The 4,649-nt window shown below is 42.8% G+C and overlaps 1 pseudogene; it reads right to left on the bottom strand.

Annotated features, from left to right (window-relative positions):
* Positions 1 to 318: 318 nt before the first annotated feature.
* Positions 319 to 418, bottom strand: LOC141113020 (U2 spliceosomal RNA; annotated as a pseudogene).
* Between the last annotated feature and the right edge of the window lie 4,231 nt (positions 419 to 4,649).

Genomic DNA, 4,649 nt, shown 5'->3' with positions numbered 1-4,649 from the left:
GAGCCCTTTATCATCAGGCTCCACCGTCGCTCCCATCACTCCTTCCTAATTACATTCGGGAAATACTAACCACTCCCCCCCCAAAAAGGGGAGTAAGTGTTCTCTCCCAAATAACTGTCCATATCTAGAGCTATCACAATCTAGGCCAGAAGGCCAGTGACCCGACCCTCCAGCCAGACCCAGATGCAGCACCCATCCTCACCAGGAGCACCCTTCCAGAGGGCTCAGACTCAACTATCGGCCAGCCCCCAGTATCTGTCGGGCAGCGTGGCATAGTCCCTGCTGAAACTGCCTTTCCAGGCACTATAACACCATTGGAATTGTTGGCCCTCCTCAACCAGAGTAGCACAGCGCCTCCTCTGGAAACTGATAAGAACAGATACTACACTTGATCTTAGCCAAAAGGCCGAGAAGCGATACCAGGTGCTTCAGATGCTCCTTCCCCACTGTCCAGACTACGACTGCCCTGATGGACTAATAGCTACACCCTGCCTCACCCCTGCAACCTCTTATTAACTTTTTGACCCACCATTGACCTTTTTAACTCCTTCTTTTCCACCAACGTATACTGCCAACCCCATCATGTCTGGCCTTCCGCCTATGGTGCCCTCCAGCTCCAGGCCATATTCTTTCTTGCAACACACATTGCAAGCTCGTCTCCAGTGGCACTCAACCCAGCCACTCGTGTTTTCTTGTCTGTCTTTCTCCATAGGTCAGTGAGGTCAGGTTGTTCCATCCTGCACAAGATTGGACATTTTTCTTCCAGGTATTATGACGTACATACACACATTTCAGGGAAGCCTATCCCACACCCACATAACTGTCCCTGAGCCACCCCCATCAAATCATTCTTTGCAGCTATTACCACCACCCCCTGCCTTTAGAATGTAAGCTCTATGAGCAGGGCCCTCCTGTACCTTTTGTATTGAACTGTACTGTAATTGTGTTGCCCCCCTTATACATTGTAAAGTGCTGCGTAAACTGTTGGCGCTATATAAATCTTGAATAATAATAATAATAATAATAATATGGAGGGCTTCGTATGCTTTTACCCAGGGGGGGTTTGTCACGTTTTAGGGGGAGGGGGCGGGCTTAGGGCTCTCCTTCACGTCAGGTTAAACCTGGACCTCCATGCCAGATTAGTCTCGGCAACAACCAGGACTTCTATCCTATCATGGCACGAGTCAGGTGGGTAGTATACGGGACACTCTCCCACATCAACCTGCTGCACCCTTTATTCATCTTGATAACTCACATACAAAAATTGGGCTGCCCTTCTGGTGCTTAGCTACTGTCACATTTTCTTTCTTAGCATATAAGATGAAACCCAGGTAAGACTACTGGGTCAACAAGCGGCTACTTAGGCAACATAGGGTCTTAATCAGGGTTAGTTATAAAAATACAAAATGTATTTGTTTAAAAAATTACACAGAGTTAAAAAGTAGAAAGTCATTAAACGAATAGCATTATCTTGGCAATTTCACACACAATGCTTCAAGAGTTAAAAAACACTAGAATATAGTGTATAAAGTTAGACAGAAAACAGAAAGAAACACACATGACAATACAAACAAAAATTCAAAAACAAGGTCCGGACGCCAAATACCATTCACATAACCATTCGGGGGGGAGGGCCCAGAGGTAGAGATAGTCAGCGCAGAACATATTCCAGAGGGGAGTATTGGGGGCATTAGGGGTAGGTTGACTAAAGCACATAAACCCAAGGAAAGTATAGTAACAAGTCCTAGTTGTAATCTCAGAAAACCCAATAAGAGGATAGTATGCGACTGGTCTAAGGAGAGGAGAGCGAAAAAAAATCCCAAGAAATTCTTTAAGTATGTAAACAGTAAAAAAGGGAGGACAGACCATATTGGCCCTATAAAGAATGAGAAAGGACATCTAGTTACAAAGGATGGGGAGATGGCGAAGGTATTGAATTTTTTCCTCTCCTCAGTCTTCACGAGGGAATCAGGGGGCTTCAGTAACCAAAACTGCAGTGTTTATCCTTATGACAGATCACAGGAAGCACCTCCATGGTTAACAGAGGACGGAATTAAAATTAGACTTGGGAAACCTAACACTAAAAAATCACAGGGACCAGATGGCTTGCATCCGAGGGTACTTAAGGAACTCAGTCAAGTAATTGCCAGACAATTGTTCCTAATTTTTACTGACAGTCTACTGACTGGAATGGATATAAGTGGTGAACCATAAAGAGAAATGGTATTCTCAAAAGAGTGTTGCCAACATCCCAGTATTCATTATATTAGGACCCTAAATAGGGACACTAGTACCCCCCGGTACAGCAGGACTTTAAGGGCGAACAAAAAATATATATTGGTGTGTCATAAAATATCATTTATTAGAAAGATTAAAAAGTATGTATAAAAAAAACACATAACAACAATTACTACAGCACCTATTGGTGCATAACAGAAAAAATACATTTTCATCATATTATATTGTTTACATATTCCAAAGATGAATATAATTTTCCTCCAAATAGACTGACATGTTTCGGGAAAAATCCCTTCCTCAGAGGCGTTTATAGGAGATATAGTATATTCTGAAAAAGAGGGTGGGAATGGTTTTAACACAGCATCTTTCAAAGCCACATCGACATTATAATGCATGAGCATATTCAGCATACGTACAAATTATGAAATTATTAGAAAAATATATTTGTTTTGTTTAAAAGGAAGACAATTTTACTTGGAAACCCTGATTTTGCCACTGATGGTCCAATGGGAACGATGGACCCCGTCTTTGCTCAGAACAGCCCTCACAAGGGTCCCCGAAGAATGGCCACCACAACACAGCCACAAAGAAAACCCTAGGAAATGGTGGAATATCTTAGTAAGATTGAGTATATATATATATATATATATATATATATATATATATATATATATATATATATACACACACATATATATTTAGGGGTTGTATTAAAATATACATCAACAATACATATCATATAAAAGAAATTAAAAATTGTTGCTAAATTAATTTAATGGCCTTTATTTACCATCAAAAGATGGTATTGTTTGCCACGGCAGCTCACTTGGGAACTTCCGTAAACTTTGCAGATTGAAAATTGTTGCTAAATGGAGCATGAAGGGAAGGAATGGAGAAGGAGGGAGGGGAACAAGCAGGTGGGGGGGGGAGAAGGAAAGGAAGGGGGGGAAGAGAGAGAGGGAGAGGGAAAAGGGAGGGGAAAGAAAAAAAGGAAGGGGGGGAGACAGGTGGGGAAGGGGGGGGTGGAGGTAAGAGGGGTAACCCGGACAGACAGGGTAAATCTGTTTGAAAAATAATTAGAATGTCTATAAAGAGTGAAAGAAGGCAGACTAGAGAGGCGTTAATGGGCTAAAAACATACCTTTTTCTTTGCTGGTGATGAGTATATGACCACTCGTGGCTAGATTGTTGGATCGTGGGGTTTAGACTGAGTATTGCGCCAGCTGGGAGTTTAAAAAGGTGTCGGCGCATGCGCGGTGCTGTTTGATAGTTTAGTGTCAGCAAAGTATGTTAGTTTGTGCGAAGTCATCACACGGCAACTCAAGACAAAACAATGGGCCAATCACACGCTCCCCAGTGGGCGGGCCAGGGTGGAAAACATTGCCGGCCATATACGCTACAACAACCAAAATGTATAAGGTGTAACTAGAGAACACAAAGCAATAAATTAATGGAATTAGGAGAGGGGGACTCAAAACCCAAAAAGAGAGGGCTATGGGGTAGCACAAAAGGAGGACCCCCAGGGCATAAAATGCACGGCGTTCCCCCACTGCCAAAAAAAACAGTGGGGAAGTGCATATGCAGATATGCAGATCCGGCGCAAAACAGCCGTAAATGCACAAATCAACCAGGGCCGATAGGGCATGCAGCATGTAGCAGCGGCCCGCCATCCCAACCCATACCTATAAGGAGGGAGGGAAAAAAGGGGCCCCGTGCACTGGGCGGGGATGGACTGAGCTCCCTGGGGGGAAAAAAAAGACGGGAGGTTGAATAGTGGCAATATTGTAGAGTGTTAGTAATTAATATTGATTCACAAAACATAAAGGAAATGCTGAACAAAAATTCATGAATTTGAATATATAATGGCAAGCATGCAGGCATGGTCAAATACATTATATGGAACTGAGGTGGATAGCATGAGAGGCATACAGATATGGATTGGCTTCTTACAACATAAATATATATTACAGTGTTCTCGATTGACACAACAGTATGAGTTATTTGTAGTGCTAATCTTACAAAACCATAAAGCACAGATAGAACAAATGCAAAACATATTGAATATTAATGAATGAAATACATTTACAAAAGATGCCCAGGAAGTAATAGTTCATATAGGTAACCCTAAAAATAGGCAGAAAATACCTAAATGATTAGTCCTTTTTGCATCCTCCCGAGACACTCCCCTCTAAAAAGGGCCGGAAGCTTAATTGTGTATTGAGTCATGGGAAAGAGGTTGCATTAAGGTCAGCAATCCGACAGACCTCCCTCTGGAGCAAGATTTTATTCCAGTCACCACCTCTAGTGTCCAGGTGAACCCTATCGAGGATGATGAATAGAAAGCGGGGAGTCTTGCCCGCATGATGGTCTCGTACATGTCGCCCCAGAGGGAGGTCCGGGTTTGCATGTTTC

This window comes from Aquarana catesbeiana, linkage group LG11, assembly GCF_042186555.1.
Source record: "Aquarana catesbeiana isolate 2022-GZ linkage group LG11, ASM4218655v1, whole genome shotgun sequence".
Classification (NCBI taxonomy): domain Eukaryota; kingdom Metazoa; phylum Chordata; class Amphibia; order Anura; family Ranidae; genus Aquarana; species Aquarana catesbeiana.
The sequence above is the reverse complement of the archived record's forward strand: the minus strand, read 5'-3'. Positions and strand labels throughout refer to the sequence as shown.